The sequence below is a fragment of the Mustelus asterias genome, chromosome 8 (genome assembly GCF_964213995.1).
Source record: "Mustelus asterias chromosome 8, sMusAst1.hap1.1, whole genome shotgun sequence".
In the NCBI taxonomy this organism is placed as follows: Eukaryota; Metazoa; Chordata; class Chondrichthyes; order Carcharhiniformes; family Triakidae; genus Mustelus; species Mustelus asterias.
In genome coordinates, this window is record NC_135808.1 from 140,222,071 (window position 1) to 140,245,690 (window position 23,620).

Sequence of the window (23,620 nt, forward strand, 5' to 3'; positions counted from 1 at the left end):
GGGCCAAAGGGCCTGTTTCCATGCTGCAAACCTCTATGACTCTAAGCAACAACTCCTACCAACATGTCGACTGGTCCATACTGGTCCAGGTGAGAGTGTTGGCTATGAGGAGAGGTAGAATAAACTGGGATTGTTTTCACTGGAAAGTCAGAGGCTGAGGGGAGACCTGATGGAGGTCTACAAAATTATGAGAGGCACAGACAGGGTAGGTAGTCAGAGGCTTTTTCCAAGGGTGGAAGCATCAAGTACAAGGGGGAACAGGTTCAAGGTGAGAAGGGGAAAGTTTGAGCGAGATGTGCAGGGTGGTGGGTGCCTAGAACGCGCTATCATAGGAGGTCGTGGAAGCAGGCAAAGTCCCTCATGGTAGGCTGGTGAAAAAGGTTGGATCTCATGGGATAAAGGGGGAGGTGGCTAGATGGGTGGAGAACTGGCTTAGTCACAGAAGACAGAGGGTGGTAGTGGAAGGGTCTTTTTCCGGCTGGAGGCCTGTGACTAGTGGTGTTCCGCAGGGCTCTGTATTGGGACCTCTGCTGTTTGTGATTTATATAAATGATCTGGAAGAAGGTGTAACTGGGGTGATCAGTAAGTTTGCGGACGACACAAAATTGGCAGGACTTGCAGATAGTGAGGAGCATTGTCAGAAGCTACAGAAGGATATAGATAGGCTGGAAATTTGGGCAAAGAAATGGCAGATGGAGTTCAATCCAGATAAATGCGAAGTGATGCATTTTGGTAGAAATAATGTAGGGAGGAGCTATATGATAAATGGCAGAACCATAAAGGGTGTAGATACGCAGAGGGACCTGGGTGTGCAAGTCCACAGATCCTTGAAGGTGACGTCACAGGTGGAGAAGGCATATGGCATGCTTGCCTTTATAGGACGGGGCATAGAGTATAAAAGTTGGGGTCTGATGTTGCAGATGTATAGAACGTTGGTTCGGCCGCATTTGGAATACTGCGTCCAGTTCTGGTCGCCACACTACCAGAAGGACGTGGAGGCTTTGGAGAGTACAGAGGAGGTTTACCAAGACGTTGCCTGGTGTGGAGGGGCTTAGTTATGAGGAGAGATTGGGTAAACTGGGGTTGTTCTCCCTGGAAAGACGGAGGATGAGGGGAGACTTAATAGAGATGTATAAAATTATGAAAGGCATAGATAGGGTGAACGGTGGGAAGCTTTTCCCCAGGTCGGTGGTGACGTTCACGAGAGGTCATAGGTTCAAGGTGAAGGGGGGGAGGTTTAACACAGATATCAGAAGGACATATTTTACACAGAGGGTGGTGGGGGCCTGGAATGCGCTGCCAAGCAAGGTGGTGGGACACACTGGGAACGTTTAAGACTTATCTAGACAGCCATATGAACGGAGTGGGAATGGAGGGATACAAAAGAATGGTCTAGTTTGGACCAGGGAGCAGCACGGGCTTGGAGGGCCGAAGGGCCTGTTCCTGTGCTGTATTGTTCTTTGTTCAGGCACATTCACAACACTTAACAGGCGTCTGGATGGGTACATGAATAGGGAGGGAATAGAGAGATACAGACTGAGTGAGGGCAGAAGGCTTTTTTTAGTTTAGTTAGGGCATCATGATCGGCACGGTTTGGAGGGTTGAAGAGCCTGTTCTTGTGCTGTATTTTTCTTTGTTATTTGTTCAAGGACCTTTGACAAAGCAGAATAAACCTTGGAGCATTGACCTGGAGCCCAGATAGCCCACGCTGATGCTTTAAGCCGCCTGCCATTGCCCGCAAGTTCAACTCCCCCATCAGTGCCTGAAGAAGCCATAATGATTTTGACCTTCTCAGAAACACAGCAAAACAGATCAAGGCTTGGGCACAAAAGTCCAAAATCAAAGCAGGGTTTCCCCAAGGTCAAAGATCAGAGGCTGTGAATCCTTACTTGACTCGAAAAGATGATTTAAGCTGTGAGCATGGTATTTTTTAATTTATTCATGGGACATGAGTGTTGTTGGCTGGCCAGCAATTATTGCCCATCACTAGTGCCCTTGAAGGGCAGTTAAGAGTCAACCACATTGCTGTTTCTCTGGAGTCACATGTAGGCCAGACCAGTTTCCTTCCTTAAAGGACACTGGCGTGGTGGGATTCGAACCTGGACCCCAGAACATTAGCAGAGTTTCTGGGTGAATAGTTTAGCGACAGTACCACTCAGCCATCACCCAGTATAATCCTCTGGCTAGTCTCCAGGGAGCAGGCGGAGGTCGGAGGGCGGAGCAACAGCACTGTGAGTATATTCTAACTGAAAAAAAACCCCTGAAAAGTGACGTCACATGAAAGTTGTGACCTGATTGGCTGGTAGGAAATCTGTGCTAAATCTGAAGAAGAAGATTGCAAAACTAATTTTAAAAAACGAATTAAATTAATTAGCAAAGTAGAGATAGAACATAGAACATAGAACATTACAGCGCAGAACAGGCCCTTCGGCCCACGATGTTGCACCGACCAGTTAAAAAAAAAAACTGTGACCCTCCAACCTAAACCAATTTCTTTTCGTCCATGAACCTATCTACGGATCTCTTAAACGCCCCCAAACTAGGCGCATTTACTACTGATGCTGGCAGGGCATTCCAATCCCTCACCACCCTCTGGGTAAAGAACCTACCCCTGACATCGGTTCTATAACTACCCCCCCTCAATTTAAAGCCATGCCCCCTCGTGCTGGATTTCTCCATCAGAGGAAAAAGGCTATCACTATCCACCCTATCTAAACCTCTAATCATCTTATATGTTTCAATAAGATCCCCTCTTAGCCGCCGCCTTTCCAGCGAAAACAATCCCAAATCCCTCAGCCTCTCCTCATAGGATCTCCCCTCCATACCAGGCAACATCCTGGTAAACCTCCTCTGCACCCTCTCCAAAGCCTCCACATCCTTCCTGTAATGTGGGGACCAGAACTGCACACAGTACTCCAAGTGCGGCCGCACCAGAGTTGTGTACAGTTGCAACATAACGCTACGACTCCTAAATTCAATCCCCCTACCAATAAACGCCAAGACACCATATGCCTTCTTAACAACCTTATCTACTTGATTCCCAACTTTCAGGGATCTATGCACACATACACCTAGATGTACCCCAGGTGGCTGGGCAGGCAATGTGCTGTAGCTGTATGATGTGGGAGCTGGCAGATCCCATTGCGAGCCGCAATGACCACATCTGCAGCAAGTGTTGGTTGCTCGAAGAACTTTGGCTGAGAATTGATGAGCTGGAGTCTGAGCTCCACATCCGGGAGGGGGAGAGTTACCTGGATACTTTGTTTCAGGCGGTGGTCACACACGGTATATTAGATACCTCCACTTTGGTCAATGGTCAGGGACAGCAGGGTGTGACTGCAAGTGAGGCAGGTAGGGGCATCCTGAATTCAGGAATGGAGGGGACTCAGCTCTTCACCTTGTTCAACAGGTAAGTGGTACTTGCTCCCTGTGTGGATGAGGAAAAGGGTTGTAGGGAGGATGAGCCAGCCGACCACTGCACCGTGGTACAGGAGGCCATTCAAGAGGGGGAAGCAAAAAGACAAGTGGGGAATTGTAGGGGAATCTATAATTAGGGGACAGATAGCATCCTTTGTAAATAACGTTTATATGGAGTAAGGGGAAATATGAAGACTTAAGGCAGCAAATTAGAGGAGTAAATTGGAAGGAGGTATTCTCGGGGAAATGTACTGAAGAGAGGTGGCAGTTTTTCAAGGAATGTCTGTCTAGAGTTCTACAGGACAACGTTCCGAGCAGACAGGGAGGAGTTGGTTGGCTAAAGGAACCGTGGTGCACGAAAGCTGTGCGGGACCTAGTCGAGAAGAAAAGGAAAGCGTACAAAAGGTTCAGAGAGCTTGGCGAAGATAGGGATCTGGATGAGTATACGGCTTGGAGGAAGGGACTAAAGAAGGAAATTAGGAGAGCCAGAAGGGGTCACGAGAAGGCCTTGGCAGGTAGGATTAAGGAAAACCCTAAGGTGTTCTATAAATATGTGAAAAGTAAAAGGATGAGACGTGAAGGAATAGGGCCTATAAAAGGTGCAGGCGGGAAAATCTGCACGGAACCAGTAGAAATGGCAGGGTGCTTAATGAGTATTTTGCCTCGGTTTTCACAGAGGAGAAGGACCTGGGTGGATGTACTGCGGGCTTGCGGTGGACTGAAAAGATTGAGTATGTGGAATTTAACAAAAAGGTTGTGCTGGAATCTTTGAATAGCATCAAGATAGATAAGTCACCGGGTCCGGATGGGATGTACCCCAGGTTACTGTGGGAGGCGAGGGAAGAGATTGCAGAGCCTCTGGCGATGATCTTTGCGTCGCCGATGGAGACGGGGGAGGTGCCGGAGGATTGCAGATGTGGTTCCTATTTTCAAGAAGGGGAATAGGGATAGCCCAGGAAATTACCGACCGGTGAGTCTAACCTCAGTGGTTGGTAAGCTGATGGAGAAGATCCTGAGGGACATGATTTATGAGCATCTAGAGAGGTTTAGTATGCTCAAGAATACTCAGCATGGTTTTGTCAAAGGCAGATCGTGCCTTACAAGTCTGTTGGAGTTCTTCGAAAATGTGACTAAGCACATTGACGAAGGGAAAGCGGTAGATGTGGTTTATATGGATTTTAGCAAGGCGTTCGATAAGGTCCCCCATGCAAGGCTTCTAGAAAAAGTGAGAGGGCATGGGATCCAAGGGGCTGCTGCCCTGTGTATCCAGAACTGGTTTGCCCAAAGGAGGCAGAGAGTGGGTATAGATGGGTCTTTTTCTAAATGGAGGTCGGTCACCAGTGGTGTACCCCAGGGATCTGTTCTGGGACCCTTGCTGTTTGTCATTTTCATAAATGACCTGGATGAGGAAGTGGAGGGATGGGTTGGTAAGTTTGCCGACGACACGAAGGTTGGTGGGGTTGTGGATAGTCTGGAGGGATGTCAGAAGTTACAGTGGGACATAGATAGGATGCAAGACTGGGCGGAGAAGTGGCAGATGGACTTCAATCCAGATAAATGCATCGTGGTCCATTTTGGCAGGTCAAATGGGATGAAGGAGTACAATATTAAGGGAAAGATTCTTCGTACTGTCGAGGATCAGAAGGACCTTGGGGTCCGGGTCCATAGGACTCTAAAATCAGCCCCGCAGGTGGAGGAGGTGGTTAAGAAGGCGTATGGTGTGCTGGCCTTGATCAATCGAGGGATTGATTTTAGGAGTCCGGGGATAATGATGCAGCTATATAAGACCCTCGTCAGACCCCACTTGGAGTACTGTGCTCAGTTCTGATCGCCTCATTACAGAAAGGATGTGGAAATGATTGAAAGGGCGCAGAGGAGATTTACAAGGATGTTGCCTGGATTGAGTGGCATGCATTATGAGGATAGGCTGAGGGAGCTCGGTCTTTTCTCCTTGGAGAGACGTAGGATGAGAGGAGACCTAATAGAGGTATATAAGATGTTGAGAGGTATAGATCAGAGGCTTTTTCCCAGGGTGGAAATGGCTGCTATGAGAGGACACAGGTTTATGGTGCTGGGGGGTAGGTACAGGGGAGATGTTAGGGGGAAGTTTTTCACTCAGAGTGTGGTGGGCGAGTGGAATCGGCTGCTGTCAGTGGTGGTGGAGGCAAACTCAATAGGGTCTTTCAAGAGACTCCTGGATGAGTACATGGGACTTAATAGGATGGAGGGTTATAGGTAGGCCTAGAAGGTAGGGATATGTTCGGCACAACTTGTGGGGCTGAAGGGCCTGTTTTGTGCTGTAGTTTTTCTATGTTTCTAAATAGGATCGAGCATCCCACATGGTATGTTGCCTGCCCAGTGCCAGGGTGAGGGACATCTCTGACTGGCTTGAAAGGATATTGGATTGGGAGGGGAGGATCCAGTTGTTGTGGTCCATGTTGGGACAAACAACATAGGTAAGACTAGGAAAGAGAACCTGTTTGGGGATTATCAGGCACTAGGAAATAGATTAAAGAACAGGTCCTCAAGGCTTATAATCTCTGGATTACTACCCAAGCCACGTGCAAATTGGCATAGGGTTGAGAAAATGAGGGAAGTTAACACGTGGCTAAAGGAATGGTGCGGGAAAGAGGAGTTCCATTTCATGGGCATTGGCATCAGTATTGCAACAAGAGGGATCTGAACCGTTGGGATGGTCTTCACCTGAACCGATCTGGGATCAGTGTTGTAAAAAGGATAAATAGGACGGTCACAAGGACTTTAAACTAGTAAGTTGGGGGGAAGGGAAGAGTAAAACTATGGGAAATATAATGGTTAATGGGAAGCAAAGCAGCAGGTTAGCATGTGGGGAGGAAGTTTCAACTACATCGAAAATCAGGAGGTAAAAGGGAGAAGAACTCAGGAAATGTTATTAATGGAGGTGTTAGGATCCAAAAAGGTACAATAACTAGCATAAGGACGCTTTATCTGAATGCGTGTGGCATTCGAAACAAGGTCAATGAGTTGATGGCACAAATCATCGCGAACGAGTATGATTTGGTGGCCATTGCAGGGACATGGTTGCAGGATAGTCACGACTGGGAATTAAATATTCAGGGGTATCAGACTGTTCGGAAGGACAGACAGGAAGGTAAGGAAGGTGGTGTAGCTCTGATATTTAAGGATGATATCAGGGCAGTAATGAGAGATGATACAGGTTCTATGGGAAAAAAGGTTGAATCCATTTGGGTGGAAATTAGAAATAGTGAGAAAAAGTCACTGATAGACGTCGTCTATAGGCCACCAAATAATGATATCATGTGGGGGCGAGAAATAAACAAAGAAATAACTGATGCATATAAAAATGGTACAGCAATTATCATGGAGGATTTTAATCTACATATCAATTGGTCAAACCAGGTTGGTCAAGGCAGCCTTGAGGAGGAGTTCATAGAACGTATCTGTGATAGTTTCCTTGAACAGTATGTAATGGAACCTACGAGGGAGCAAGCTGTCCTAGATCTGGTCCTGTGTAATGAGACAGGAATAATTAATGATCTTACAGTTAGGGATCCTCTCGGAAGAAACAATCACAGTATGGTTGAATTTAAAATATAGATGAGGCATGAGAAGGTAAAATCCAATACAACTGTCTTGTGCTTAAACAAAGGAGATTACAATGGGATGAGGGAGGAGTTGGCTAAGGTAGACTGGGAGCAAAAACTTTATGGTGGGACAATTGAGGAACAGTGGAGAACTTTCAAAGCGATTTTTCACAGTGCTCAGCAGAAGTATATACCAATGATAAGGAAGGACTGTAGAAAAAGAGATAATCAGCCATGGATATCAAAGGAAATAAAGGAGGGTATCAAATTGAAAGAAAATGCATACAAAGTGGCAAAGATTAGTGGGAAATTAGAGGATTGGGAAATCCTCAAAGGTTGATGTAGGGGGGGCTAATAAACACATAACCATAGATTTAGAAACACTAACACGATAGTAACTTTAGAATGAATGTTCTTGGACTATGGGAATGTAAGCCAGCCAGGGCTGTTGCCATAGAAGACAGCTCTGTATAATTAACAAATATTTCTCAGTTAAAACATGTACTTTGAATTTACAAGATGGATGTGTTTTGCTTTTGGTTACATTTTGTGAAACTTCAGTCAGTGACAAAATACAGGGAGAGGGAAGGAACAATAGATTCACTGAAAGCAGTACTGCTATCAGCAGTGGTCAGGAACAAGATGGCTACCAATGCTAGCCTTATGAATAGCGTCATACAACTCTGAGAGAGAACACAGGTGGCGAGCAGACATGAAGAATTCCTCAGGGTTGGACGAGAGTCACATGGATTCAATTCAGTGGGAATCATTTCACTGTCCAGTGTCCCATATTGCTGGGCAACAGAAGGGAGGTAACGTCTATAATTTAATAAATGAAATCCCATTAGGTCAGGATGTGTATTGTTATTGGTTGGAGTTAATGACAGGATGATTATTGACTGATTTATATTAATGTTTACTGCATAATGCTCATGGAAAGGTGGGCAATATGATTTTGGGAATCTATAATTGCCTCCACAGGGGCATTGTTCTTCAGACTGATATCCGGCTGCCTGCATTCTATACCTTGAGTGCTGGGCTCCCGCACATCATTCTTCCATTCGATCGTTTGGTTAAATAAAGTCACGTCTTCAACATCAGTACATTGTATTTTGAGTCTTTGTATTAGCTTTCATAGTGATACGTAGCCTCGAGAGGAAGCCCCCATCTACAAAGATCAACAGAAAGCCATGAAAAAAGCTATCAAGAAAAGTAAGATGGATTATGAAAGTAAACGAGCTTAGAATATAAAAACAGATAGCAAAAGTTTCTACAAATATATAAAACGAAAAAGAGCGGTGAAAGTAAAAATTGGTCCTTGAGAGGATGAGGAGGGGGATGTAATAACTGGAAATGAGAAAATGGCTGAGGCATTGAACAGATATTTTGTGTCGGTCTTCACAGTGGAAGACACAAAAACATGCCAATAATTGATGACAAGAAGACTATGGCAGGTGAGGACCTAGAAGTTATTATCATGAAAGAGGTAGTGTTGGGCAAGCAAGTGGTGGGGGCCTGGAATGCGCTGCCAGGCAAGGTGGTGGAGGCGGACACACTGGGAACGTTTAAGACTTATCTAGACAGCCATATGAACGGAGTGGGAATGGAGGGATACAAAAGAATGGTCTAGTTTGGACCAGGGAGCGGCACGGGCTTGGAGGGCCGAAGGGCCTGTTCCTTGCTGTATTGTTCTTTGTTCTTGTTCTTTGTTCTAATGGGGCTAAAGGTAGACAAGTCTCCTAATCCTGTTGGAATGCATCCCAGGGTACTAAAAGAGATGGCGGGAGAAATAGCAAATGCACTGGTGGTAATTTACCAAAATTCACTGGACTCTGGGGTGGTTCCCACAGATTGGAAAACAGCAAATGCGATGCCACTGTTTAAAAAAGGAGGTAGACAGAAGGCAGGTAACTGTAGGCCGGTTAGCTTAACGTCTGTAGTAGGGAAAATGCTTGAATCTACCATCAAGGAAGAAATAGCGAGACACCTGGATATAAATTGTCCCGTTGGTAAGACGCAGCACGGGTTCATGAAGGGCAGGTCATGTTTGACTAATTTGGTGGAATTCTTTGAGAACATTACATGTGCAGTGGACAATGGGGAACCTGTGGATGTGATGTATCTGGATTTTCAGAAGGCATTTGACAAGGTGCCGCATCAAAGACTGTTACATAAGATAAAGGTGCACGGTGTTACAGGTAATGTATTAGCATGGATAGAGGATTGGTTAACGAACAGAAAGCAAAGAGTGGGGGTAAATGGTGTTTTCCTGGTTGGCGATCAGTGACGAGTGGTGTGCCTCAGGGATCAGTGTTGGGACCGCAATTATTTACGATTTACATAGATGATTTGGAGTTGGGGACCAAGTGTAGTGTGTCAAAATTTGCAGATGACACTAAGATGAGAGGCAGAGCAAAGTGTGCAGAGGCCGCTGAAAGTCTGCAAAGGAATATAGATAGTCTAAGTGAGTGGCCTGGCAGATGGAGTACAATGTTGGTAAATGTGAGGTCATCCATTTTGGTAGGAATAACAGCAAAATGGACTATTGTTTAAATGGTAAAAAATTGCAGCATGTTGCTGTGCAGAGGGACCTGGGTGTCCCTCTGCAAGAATCACAAGGAGCTGGTGCAGCTGGTAATGAAGAAGACAAATGGAAATTTGTTGTTCAGTGCAAGAGGGATGGAGATTAAAAACAGTGAGGTTCTGTTGCAGCTGTATAAGATGTTGGTGAGGCCTCACCTGGAGTACTGTGTACAGTTTTGGTCTCCTTCCTTGAGAAAGGAAATACTGGCACTGGAAGGGGTGCAGAAGAGATTCACTAGGTTGATTCCGGAGTTGTGAGGGTTGGCTTTTAAGGAGAGACTGAGTAGATTGGGGCTATACTCATTGGAATTCAGAAGAATGAGGGGAGATCTTACAGAAACATATAAGATTATGAAGGGAATAGACAAGAGAGAAGCAGGGAAGTTGTTTTCACGGGCGGGTGAAACTAGAACTAAGTTGCATGGCCTGGCATGTGGGAGTCTTTTAAGGAACTATTGATAAGGCTGCAGGATAGGCATGTGCCTGTAAAAAGGAAAGATAGGAAAGGTAGGATTCGAGAGCCGTGGATAACCAGGGAAATTGAGGATCTGATTAAAATGAAAAGGGAGGCGTACGTTAAGTCCAGGCAACTGAAAACAGATGGAGCTCTGGAGGAATACAGAGAGAGTAGGAAAGAACTCAAACGGGGAGTTAGAAGGGCAAAAAGAGGTCACGAGATGTTCTTGGCAGGCAGGATTAAGGAGAATCCTAAGGCATTCTATTCATACGTTAGGAACAAAAGAGTTGTCAGGGAGAAAATCGGACCTCTCAGGGACAAAGGAGGGGAATTATGCTTAGAGCTTAAGGGAATAGGGGAGATCCTAAATGAATACTTTGCATCGGTATTCACGAAGGAGAGGGGCGTGTTAACCGGGAGTGTCTCGGAGGGAGGTGTTGACCCGTTAGAGAAAATCTCCATTACAAGAGAGGAAGTGTTAGGTTTTTTAGAGAACATTAAAACTGACAAAGCCCCGGGGCCTGATGGCATCTATCCTCGACTGCTCAGGGAGACGAGAGATGAAATTGCTGGGCCTCTGACGGAAATCTTTGTCGCTTCTTTGGACACAGGTGAGGTCCCTGAGGACTGGAGGATAGCGAATGTGGTCCCGTTGTTTCAGAAGGGTAGCAGGGATAACCCAGGAAATTACAGGCCGGTGAGCTTGACGTCCGTGGTAGGGAAGTTGTTGGAGAGGATTCTTAGAGACGGGATGTATGTGCATTTAGAACGGAACAATCTCATTAGTGACAGACAGCATGGTTTTGTAAGAGGGAGGTCGTGCCTTACAAATTTGGTGGAGTTTTTTGAGGAAGTGACAAAAACGGTTGATGAAGGAAGGGCCGTGGATGTCGTCTATATGGATTTCAGTAAGGCATTTGACAAAGTCCCACATGGCAGGTTGGTTAAGAAGGTTAAGGCTCATGGGATACAAGGAGAAGTGGCTAGATGGGTGGAGAACTGGCTTGGCCATAGGCCATAGGGCTTAATTTTTGCCCCACCACCAAAATAGACCCCATCAGTCTCGCAGCAGACACAGAGGAATTCATCAGGCGAATGAGGCTGAGGGAGTTCTTCCACAAACCCCAAGAGGCCAACAACGAACACAATGAGACAGCCAATGAACCGGAACAGCCGACAGAGAGATCCGCAGTGCATCCGAAGAGGAAAGAGTCGAATTGGACTCCTCCGGAAGGCCGCTGCCCTCGACTTGACATGTATGCCGAAGCCGTCAGGAGGTGTGTCAACACCAAATTCATCAGCCGCACTCACAAGACAGCCCCGAACATCACCCAAGCACAACGTAACGCCATCCACGCTCTCAAGACCAACCGCAACATTGTCATCAAACCAGCAGACAAAGGAGGGGCCATCGTCATACTGAACAGAACAGATTACTGCAAAGAAGTGTACCGACAACTCAACAACGAGGAACACTACAGACCTGCAGATCCGACCAAAGAACACACCCGTCAACTCAACACTCTGATCAAGACCTTTGATCCGGACCTTCAGAACACCCTCCGTGCTCTCATCCCACGTACTCCCCGCGTTGGAGATCTCTACTGCCTCCCGAAGATACACAAGGCAAACACACCCGGCCGTCCCATCGTATCGGGCAATGGGACCCTGTGCGAGAACCTCTCTGGCTATGTCGAGGGCATCCTGAAACCCATTGTACAAAGAACCCCCAGCTTTTGTCGCGACACGACAGACTTCCTACAGAAACTCGGCACACATGGAGCAGTTGAACCAGGAGCGCTCCTCGTCACAATGGATGTCTCGGCACTCTACACCAGCATCCCCCATGACGATGGCATTGCTGCAACGGCCTCAGTGCTCAGCGCCAACAACTGCCAGTTTCCAGATGCAATTTTACATCTCATCCGCTTCATCCTGGACCACAATATCTTCACCTTCAACAACCAGTTCTTCATCCAGACACACGGAACAGCCATGGGGACCAAATTCGCACCTCAATATGCCAACATCTTCATGCACAGGTTCGAACAAGACTTCTTCACCGCACGGGACCTTCAACCGATGCTATACACTAGATACATCGATGACATTTTCTTCCTTTGGACTCATGGTGAACAATCACTGAAACAACTCTATGATGACATCAACAAGTTCCATCCCACCATCAGGCTCACCATAGACTACTCTCCGGAATCGGTTGCATTCTTGGACACACGCATCTCCATTAAGGACGGTCACCTCAGCACCTCACTGTACCGCAAGCCCACGGATAACCTCACGATGCTCCACTTCTCCAGCTTCCACCCTAAACACGTTAAAGAAGCCATCCCCTACGGACAAGCCCTCCGTAGGGATAGTGAGGAGGTCATTGACAGGAGCTATCGGCAGGTGGTCACACCGGGACCACGGGAGGAGGGTAACTGGGTAACAGTGAGGAAGGAGAAAGCTCAGTTGATGGTGAGCACCCCGGTGGATGTGCCCCTTAATAATAAGTACTCCTGTCTGAGTACTAATGGGGTGGACAGCCCACCTGGGGGAAGCAGCGGTGGCAGTGTCTCTGGAGCTGAGCCTGGCCCAGTAGTGCAAAAGGGTAAGGAAAGGAGGGTAGTGCTAATTGGGGACTCTACGGTGAGGGGGTCAGATAGGCGTTTTTGCGGACACAGACGGGACTCTCGGATGGTGGTTTGCCTCCCTGGTGCAGGGGTCCGGGATGTCTCTGGTCGAGTCCCAGAAATCCTGAAGGGGGAGGGAGAGGAGCCCAAGGTCGTGATGCATATAGGTACTGCTGACATAGGTAGGAAGAGGGAAGGGGTCATGAAAAGAGAATATAGGGAGTTAGGTAGACAGCTGAGAAAGAGGAATGCAAAGGTAGTAATCTCGGGATTGCTGCCTGTGCCGCGGGAGAGTGAGAACAGGAATCGGTGGAGAATGAATGCGTGGCTGAGGGACTGGAGCAAGGGACAAGGATTTGGGTACTTGGATCATTGGGACCTCTTTAGGGGCAGGTGTGACCTGTTTAAAAAAGACGGGTGGCACTTGAATCCCAGGGGGACCAATATCCTGGCGGGAAGGTTGGCTAAGGCTACTGGAGAGACTTTAAACTAGAAAGGTTGGGGGGAGGGAATCGAAATGAGGGGACTGAGAGCGAGGAGGTTAGCTCGCAAATAGATAAGGAATGTAAACAGGGTAAGAGGGAGGTTAGACGAGTGATGGAGAAGGGAAGTGCTCAGGCTGAAGGTCTGAGATGTGTCTATTTTAATGCCAGGAGTGTAGTGAATAAAGTGGATGAGCTTAGAGCGTGGATTGCTGCTTCGAATTGTGATGTGGTGGCCATTACGGAGATTTGGATGTCTCAGGGACAGGACTGGGTGCTTCAGGTGCCGGGTTTTAGATGTTTCAGGAAGGACAGGGAGGGAGGCAAGAGAGGGGGGGGGAGTGGCACTGTTGATCAGGGATAGTGTCACGGCTGTAGAGAAGGTGGACGCCGTGGAGGGATTGACTACGGAGTCTCTGTGGGTGGAGGTGAGGAACAGGAAGGGGTCGGTAACGTTGCTGGGTGTTTTCTATAGGCCGCCCAATAGTAACAGAGATGTTGAGGAGCAGATGGGGAAACAGATCCTGGAGAGATGTAGGAATAACAGAGTTGTCGTGATGGGAGATTTTAATTTCCCAAACATAGATTGGAATATCCCTAGGGCTAGGGGTTTGGATGGAGAGGAGTTTGTTAGGTGTGTCCAGGAGAGTTTCCTGACACAGTATGTGGATAAGCCTACTAGAGGAGAGGCTGTACTTGATCTGGTGCTGGCTAATGAACCTGGACAGGTGGAGGATCTCTCAGTGGGTGAGCATTTTGGGGATAGCGATCATAATTCTATCTCCTTCACGATAGCATTGGAAAGAGATAGGATCAGGCAGGCTAGGAAAGTGTTTCTCTGGAGTAAAGGGAAATACAGTGTCATCAGGGAGGAAATTAGACGGGTAAATTGGAAGGAGGCATTCTTGGGGAAAAGTACCGAAGGAAAGTGGAGGATTTTCAAGGAATGTTTGTCTGGAGCTCTGCATGACAACGTTCCGATGAGACAGGGGGGTGTTGGTAGGGTACGGGAACCGTGGTGCACGAAGGTTGTGATGAACCTGGTGAATAAGAAAAGAGAGGCGTACAGAAGGTTCAGAGAGCTAGGAGGTGTTAAGGATTTAGAGGAGTATACGGGATGTAGGAAGGAGCTTAAGAAGGAAATTAGGAGAGCGAGAAGGGGTCATGAGAAGGCCTTGGCGGGTAAGATTAAGGAGAATCCCAAGGCTTTCTACAAATATGTCAAGAGTAAAAGGATGAGATGTGAAGGCATAGGACCCTTAAAAGGTGAAGGGGGAAAAGTTTGTGCGGAACCGTTAGAAATGGCGGAGCTGCTTAATGAATACTTTACCTCGGTATTCACGGTGGAAAGGGATCTGGGTGGTTGTACTGCTGGTTTGCGGTGGACAGAAAGGATCGAGCATGTGGACATAAAGAAAGAGGATGTGTTGGAACTATTGAATGGCATCAAGGTTGGTAAGTCGCCGGGACCGGATGGGATGTACCCCAGGTTACTGTGGGAGGCGAGGGAGGAGATTGCGGAGCCTTTGGCGATGATCTTTGCATCGTCGATGGAGACGGGAGAGGTTCCGGAGGATTGGAGGATTGCAGATGTGGTCCCTATATTCAAGAAAGGGAACAGGGACAGCCCGGGAAATTACCGACCGGTGAGTCTAACCTCAGTGGTTGGTAAGTTGATGGAGAGGATCCTGAGAGACAGGATTTATGATCATCTAGAGAAGTTTAGTATGATCAAAAGTAGTCAGCACGGCTTTGTCAAGGGCAGGTCGTGCCTTACGAGCCTGGTTGAGTTCTTTGAAAATGTGACCAAACACATTGACGAAGGAAGAGCGGTGGATGTGGTCTATATGGACTTCAGCAAGGCGTTCGATAAGGTCCCCCATGCAAGACTTCTTGAGAAAGTGAGAGGGCATGGGATCCAAGGGGCTGTTGCCTTGTGGATCCAGAACTGGCTTGCCTGCAGAAGGCAGAGAGTGGCTGTGGAGGGGTCTTTCTCTGCATGGAGGTCAGTGACCAGTGGAGTGCCCCAGGGATCTGTTCTGGGACCCTTGCTGTTTGTCATTTTCATAAATGACCTGGATGAGGAAGTGGAGGGATGGGTTGGTAAGTTTGCTGACGACACCAAGGTAGGTGGTGTTGTGGATAGTTTGGAGGGATGTCAGAAGTTGCAGCGAGACATAGATAGAATGCAAGACTGGGCGGAGAAGTGGCAGATGGACTTCAACCCGGATAAGTGTGTGGTGATCCATTTTGGCAGATCCAATGGGATGAAGCAGCAGTATAATATGAAGGGTACCATTCTTAGCAGTGTAGAGGATCAGAAGGACCTTGGGGTCCGGGTCCATAGGACTCTTAAATCGGCCTCGCAAGTGGAGGATGCGGTCAAGAAGGCGTACGGCGTACTGGCCTTCATTAATTGAGGGATTGAGTTTAGGAGTCGGGAGATAATGCTGCAGCTTTATAGGACCCTGGTTAGACCCCACTTGGAGTACTGCGCGCAGTTCTGGTCACCTCATTACAGGAAAGATGTTGAAGCCATTGAAAGGGTGCAGAGGAGATTTACAAGGATGTTGCCTGGATTGGGGGGCATGCCTTATGAGGATAGGTTGAGGGAGCTTGGTCTCTTCTCCCTGGAGAGACGAAGGATGAGAGGTGACCTGATAGAGGTTTACAAGATGTTGAGAGGTCTGGATAGGGTAGACTCCCAGAGGCTATTTCCAAGGGCTGAAATGGTTGCTACGAGAGGACACAGGTTTAAGGTGCTGGGGGGTAGGTACAGAGGAGATGTCAGGGGTAAGTCTTTCACTCAGAGGGTGGTGGGTGAGTGGAATCGGCTGACGTCGGTGGTGGTGGAGGCAAACTCGTTGGGGTCTTTTAAGAGACTTCTGGATGAGTACATGGGATTTAATGGGATTGAGGGCTATAGATAGGCCTAGAGGTGGGGATGTGATCGGCGCAACTTGTGGGCCGGAGGGCCTGTTTGTGCTGTGGCTTTCTATGTTCTATGTTCTATGTATACACAGGATCTGCTCGGATGAGGAGGATCGCAACAGACACCTCCAGACGCTGAAAGATGCCCTCATAAGAACAGGATATGGCGCTAGACTCATTGATCAACAGTTCCAACGCGCCACAGCGAAAAACCGCACCGACCTCCTCAGAAGACAAACACGGGACACAGTGGACAGAGTACCCTTCGTTGTCCAGTACTTCCCCGGAGCGGAGAAGCTACGGCATCTCTTCCGGAGCCTTCAACACGTCATTGATGAAGACGAACATCTCGCCAAGGCCATCCCCACACCCCCACTTCTTGCCTTCAAACAACCGCACAACCTCAAACAGACCATTGTCCGCAGCAAACTACCCAGCCTTCAGGAGAACAGTGACCATGACACCACACAACCCTGCCACAGCAACCTCTGCAAGACGTGCCGGATCATCGACACAGATGCCATCATCTCACGTGAGAACACCATCCACCAGGTACACGGTACATACTCTTGCAATTCGGCCAACGTTGTCTACCTGATACGCTGCAAGAAAGGATGTCCCGAGGCATGGTACATTGGGGAAACTATGCAGACGCTGCGACAACGGATGAATGAACACCGCTCGACAATCACCAGGCAAGACTGTTCTCTTCCTGTTGGGGAGCACTTCAGCGGTCACGGGCATTCGGCCTCTGATATTCGAGTAAGCGTTCTCCAAGGCGGCCTTCGCGACACACGACAGCGCAGAGTCGCTGAGCAGAAACTGATAGCCAAGTTCCGCACACACGAGGACGGCCTCAACCGGGATATTGGGTTCATGTCACACTATTTGTAACTCCCACAGTTGCGTGGACCTGCAGAGTTTCACTGGCTGTCTTGTCTGGAGACAATACACATCTTTTTAGCCTGTCTTGATGCTCTCTCCACTCACATTGTTTTGTTTCTTAAAGACTTGATTAGTTGTAAGTATTCGCATTCCAACCATTATTCATGTAAATTGAGTCTGTGTCTTTATAAGCTCTGTTTGTGAACAGAATTCCCACTCACCTGAAGAAGGGGCTAAGAGCTCCGAAAGCTTGTGTGGCTATTGCTACCAAATAAACCTGTTGGACTTTAACCTGGTGTTGTGAGACTTCTTACTGTGCTTACCCCAGTCCAACGCCGGCATCTCCACATCTTAGCTTTTATTAACAGGGGGTTGGAGTTTAAGAGCCATGGGGTTATGCTGCAACTGTACAGGACCTTGGTGAGACCACATTTGGAATATTGTGTGCAGTTCTGGTCACCTCACTATAAGAAGGATGTGGAAGCGCTGGAAAGAGTGCAGAGGAGATTTATCAGGATGCTGCCTGGTTTGGAGGGTAGGTCTTATGAGGAAAGGTTGAGGGAGCTAGGGCTGTTCTCTCTGGAGCGGAGGAGGCTGAGGGGAGACTTAATAGAGGTTTATAAAATGATGAAGGGAATAGATAGAGTGAACGTTGAAAGACTATTTCCTCAGGTGGATGGAGCTATTACAAGGGGGCATAACTATAGGGTTCGTGGTGGGAGAAACAGGAAGGATATCAGAGGTAGGTTCTTTATGCAGAGAGTGGTTGGGGTGTGGAATGGACTGCCTGCAGTGATAGTGGAGTCAGACACTTTAGGAACATTTAAGCGGTTATTGGATAGGCACATGGAGCACACCAGGATGATAGGGAGTGGGATAGCTTGATCTTGGTTTCAGATAAAGCTCGGCACAACATTGTGGGCCGAAGGGCCTGTTCTGTGCTGTAGTGTTCTGTTCTATATCCATTCCTCCACTTCCCGTGGGCTGTTGGGTGGCCTGTCGTATACCCCCAGCATAGTGATTGCGCCTTTCCTGTTTCTGAGCTCCACCCACAGCGACTCATTACATGACCCCTCTAAATTGTCCACCCTCTGGAAGGATAAGGGGGGATCTTATGGAGACTTATAAGATAATGCGGGGGCTGGATAGGGTGGAGGCAGAGAGATTCTTTCCACTTAGTAAGGAAGTTAAAACTAGAGGACACAGCCTCAAAATAAAGGGGGGTCGGTTTAAGACAGAGTTGAGGAGGAACTTCTTCTCCCAGAGGGTGGTGAATCTCTGGAATTCTCTGCCCACTGAGGTGGTGGAGGCTACCTCGCTGAATATGTTTAAAGCGCGGATGGATGGATTCCTGATCGGTAAGGGAATTAAGGGTTATGGGGATCAGGCGGGTAAGTGGTACTGATCCACGTCAGATCAGCCATGATCTTATTGAATGGCGGGGCAGGCTCGAGGGGCTAGATGGCCTACTCCTGCTCCTATTTCTTATGTTCTTATGTTCTCTGCACCGCTGTAATATGCTCCCCAACTAATTAATATCATTCCTCCCCCACCTTTTTTAGCCCCTCCTCTATCTCGCCTAAAACACTTATACCCTGGAATATTCAGCTGCCAGTCCTGTCCTTCTTTTAACCATGTCTCCGTCACCGCAACCAGATCCAAATTCCGCGTAAGTATTAATGCCCTATGTTCGTCTGTCTTACCCGTTACGCTCCTCGCGTTGAAGCAGATGCACTCCAGACCTCCAGGCCCACTCAGGTCATTCTGCTCCAGAATGCTCTTCTAATCTAATGATATTCAGGTTGGTGGCCTCTGCATTGCACAGAGTGTGGGAGATTCTTGTCTGAACTCCCACTGAGAAAAAGAGTGTGAATTACTCCAGTTTTCACGCAAATTCATCTGTGAGGTTTAGGACATCAAAGGAGTGTAGATGCTAAAAGGCACTTACTTTAATAGGAGTGTGGTGAAGTGGATCTCTCTAAGTAAATAAGCTTTGGCTGGAAGTTTGCATTGAGAAGGAAAGAGCTTGTATTTCAGTTGTTAGATTTCAAAGGGGAGCAAAAGGTTTTACAATTTGAAGAATGTCATAAATAAACAAGGAAAGGTTATTCATTTTAATTTGACTCAGAAGTGGGGGAAATAGGCAGAACATGGAAGTTTTTTATATTTTGGGTTTTGTTTTTGAAGTTTCTTGAATTTCCACAGCAGAGTGCACTAGAGAGGTCCTGTGATATACCTTGCCTACAGCAACAATGTGTTAGGAGAAGAAAAAAAGTTTTAAGGGATTTGCATCAGTAAATATTAAAAATAAGATCCAGTTTTAAGTGGATTTAATTCAATGTTTGTATGAAAGGAAGGGTAAAACCCATGCTTCATGCTGGACAAAGGTGTTCGTATGTGTGGGGGTTGGGTCAATTCTAACTGTGCTTCTATTATGCATAGAGAGGGTGACAGCATGAAAAGGAAATAATCTAACAGAAGCATGTGACCTTTGCTTAGCAACTGGGAACCCTTTTGAGATAGAAAAGATTTTTCAATTTAGTTTTAGCTGAATTTATTTGCAGTTGAAGACAGGACAGGATCTCCAGCACTGTGTCCGTCTCTGTGGCTCGGGAGGGTAAGGGGCAGAGCGGGAGGGCAATAGTTATTGGGGACTCGTTAGTTAGAGGGATAGATAGGAGGTTCTGTGGCAGCAAAAGAGACTCATGGATGGTATGTTGCCTACCGGATGCCAAGGTCCGTGACGTCTCAGACCGTGTTTTCCGGATTCTGAAGGGGGAGGGGAAACAGTCACAAGTCGTGGTACACATTGGTACCAATGACATAGGTAAGAGAAGGGACGGGGATTTAAAGCAGGAATTTCTGGAGCTGGGCTGGAAGCTGAGAGCCAAGACAAAACATGTGGTCATCTCTGGTACGTTGCCGGTGCCACGTGATAGCGAGTTGAGGAACAGGGAGAGAGTGCAGTTAAACATGTGGTTGCAGGGATGGTGTAGGAGGGAGGGTTTCAGATACGTGGATAATTGGAACACATTGTGGGGAAGGTGGGACCTGTACAAACAGGACGGGGTGCACCTGAACCAGAGGGGCACCAATATACTAGGAGGGAAATTTGTTACGGCTCTTCAGGGGGGTTTAAACTAATTTGTCAGGGGAGTGGGAAAAGGAGTTGTAGTCCAGAAGTCAGTGAGGGTGGTGAGGTATTGGGGAAGGTATCAGGGTCAAGTGTGGGTACCGGTAGACAGGAAGGTGGGTTGAAGTGTGTCTACTTCAATGCAAGGAGCATCCAGAACAAGGTAGATGAACTTGGGGCGTGGATTGGTACTTGGGACTACGATGTTGTGGCCATTACGGAGACGTGGGTAGAAAAAGGACAGGAATGGTTGTTGGACGTTCCGGGGTATAGATGTTTCACTAAGTGTAGGGAAGCTGGTAAAAGAGGTGGAGGAGTGGCATTGTTAATCGAGGATAGTTTAACGGCTGCGGAAAGGCACTTCGAGGGGGACCTGCACACTGAGGTAATATGGGCTGAGGTTAGAAATAGGAAAGGAGCGGTCACGTTGTTAGGAGTTTACTATAGGCCCCCAAATAGTAATAGAGATGTGGAGGAAGAAATTGCTAAGCAGATTATGGATATGTGTGGGGGTCACAGGGTAGTTGTCATGGGGGACTTTAACTTTCCAAATATTGATTGGAACCTTTGTAGGTCAAATAGTTTGGATGGGGCAGTTTTTGTGCAGTGTGTGCAGGAGGGTTTCCTGACACAATATGTGGATAAGCCGACAAGAGGTGAGGCCACATTGGATTTGGTACTGGGAAATGAACCGGGCCAAGTGTTAGATTTGGTTGTGGGAGAGCACTTTGGAGATAGTGACCACAATTCGGTGTCTTTTGTTATTGCAATGGAGAGGGATAGGGCCGTACGGCAGGGCAAGGTTTACAACTGGGGGAGAGGTAATTATGATGCGATTATGCAAGAATTAGGGGGCATAAGTTGGGAACAGAAGCTGTCAGAGAAAGGAACTAATGAAAAGTGGAACTTTTTCAAGGAACAAATACTGGATGTCCTTGATAGGTATGTCCCTGTCAGGCAGGAAGGAAATGGCCGAGTGAGGGAATCATGGTTCACGAAAGAGGTGGAATGTCTTGTGAAAAGGAAGAGGAAAGTTTATGGAGGGATGAGGAAACAAGGTTCAGATGGCTCGATTGAGGGTTACAAGTTAGCAAGGAATGAGCTGAAAAAGGGGCTTAGGAGAGCTAGGAGGGGACACGAGAAGTCGTTGGCGGGTCGGATCAAGGAAAACCCCAAGGCTTTTTACTCTTATGTGAGGAATAAAAGAATGACCAGGGTGAGGTTAGGGCCGGTCAAGGACAGTAGTGGGAACTTGTGTATGGAGTCAGTAGAGATAGGCGAGGTGATGAATGAATACTTTTCTTCAGTGTTCACCAAGGAGAGGGGCCATGTTTTTGAGGAAGAGAAGGTGTTACAGGCTAATAGGCTGGAGGAAATAGATGTTCGGAAGGAGGATGTCCTGGCAGTTTTGAATAAACTGAAGGTCGATAAGTCCCCTGGGCCTGATGAAATGTATCCTAGGATTCTTTGGGAGGCAAGGGATGAGATTGCAGAGCCTTTGGCTTTGATCTTTGGGTCCTCGCTGTCCATGGGGATGGTGCCAGAGGACTGGAGAATGGCGAATGTTGTTCCTCTGTTTAAGAAAGGGAATAGAAATGACCCTAGTAATGACCCTGGTTAGTCTTACTTCGGTGGTTGGTAAATTGATGGAAAAGGTTCTTAGAGATGGGATTTATGACCATTTAGAAAGATGCGGATTAATCCGGGATAGTCAGCACGGATTCGTGAAGGGCAAGTCGTGCCTCACAAATTTGAAAGAATTTTTTGAGGAGGTAACGAAGTGTGTTGATGAAGGTAGGGCAGTTGATGTCATATACATGGATTTTAGTAAGGCGTTTGATAAGGTCCCCCATGGTCGTCTTATGATGAAAGTAAGGAGGTGTGGGATAGAGGGAAAGTTGGCAGATTGGATAGGTAACTGGCTATCTGATCGAAGACAGAGGGTGGTGGTCGATGGAAAATTTTCGGATTGGAGGCAGGTTGCTAGCGGAGTGCCGCAGGGATCAGTGCTTGGTCCTCTGCTCTTTGTGATTTTTATTAATGACTTAGAGGAGGGGGCTGAAGGGTGGATCAGTAAATTTGCTGATGACACCAAGATTGGTGGAGTAGTGGATGAGGTGGAGGACTGTTGTAGGCTGCAAAGAGACATAGATAGGATGCAAAGCTGGGCTGAAAAATGGCAAATGGAGTTTAACCTTGATAAATGTGAGGTGATTCATTTTGGTAGGACTAATTTAAATGTGGATTACAGGGTCAAAGGTAGGGTTCTGAAGACTGTGGAGGAACAGAGAGATCTTGGGGTTCATATCCACAGATCTGTAAAGGTTGCCACTCAAGTGGATAGAGCTGTGAAGAAGGCCTATAGTGTGTTAGCTTTTATTAACAGGGGGTTGGAGTTTAAGAGCCGTGGGGTTATGCTGCAACTGTACAGGACCTTGGTGAGACCACATTTGGAATATTGTGTGCAGTTCTGGTCACCTCACTATAAGAAGGATGTGGAAGCGCTGGAAAGAGTGCAGAGGAGATTTACCAGGATGCTGCCTGGTTTGGAGGGTAGGTCTTATGAGGAAAGGTTGAGGGAGCTAGGGCTGTTCTCTCTGGAGCGGAGGAGGCTGAGGGGAGACTTAATAGAGGTTTATAAAATGATGAAGGGGATAGATAGAGCGAACGTTCAAAGACTATTTCCTCAGGTGGATGGAGCTATAACAAGGGGGCATAACTATAGGGTTCGTGGTGGGAGATACAGGAAGGATATCAGAGGTAGGTTCTTTACGCAGAGAGTGGTTGGGGTGTGGAATGGACTGCCTGCAGTGATAGTGGAGTCAGACACTTTAGGAACATTTAAGCGGTTATTGGATAGGCATATGGAGCACACCAGGATGATAGGGAGTGGGATAGCTTGATCTTGGTTTCAGATAAAGCTCGGCACAACATCGTGGGCTGAAGGGCCTGTTCTGTGCTGTACTGTTCTATGTTCTCTATGACACTGGGGAGTGAACATCTCTTAACTGTGCCAGGAAAAGACAAGCTGAACAGGACAAGGGAGGTGTAAAGAGGCTGACTTCCCAAAGAACCAGATACAGTCCAGATAACCAGGAAATTGGGCCAGAAAGAATGTCTGAGGAAGACTAAAGTTAAGAGAACAGAAATCTAAGTGTAGGGAAATTGATGGGATTGGAGGCTGATAAATCCCAGGGCTTGATAAGCTACATTCCAGAGAGCTTAAGGAAGTGGCTCTAGAAATAGTGGATGCATTGGTGGTCATCTTCTATGATTCTAATGATTCTGGATCAGTTTCTACAGATTGAAGGGTAGCGAATGTAACTCTTCTGTTTAAAAAGGACAGCAGAGAGAAAACAGGGAATTCAAGTGCAGCCTGCCAGTCAGTTGAGGTATAAATGCTAGACTCCATTATAAAAGATCTAATAGCAAAGCACTCTACTCTGAGCAGAACGCTCAGAGACATCCAGGACCCTGGCACCAGGGAAGCAACACACCATCCGAGAGTCTTGTTC

The 23,620-nt window shown here is 47.3% G+C and overlaps 1 protein-coding gene across 1 annotated transcript in view; it reads right to left on the reverse strand.

Moving 5' to 3' along the window:
- Positions 1–23,620, reverse strand: part of henmt1 (HEN methyltransferase 1) — a 147,453-nt gene that overhangs the window by 81,717 nt on the left and 42,116 nt on the right. The gene's annotated exons all lie outside the window — the stretch shown is intronic.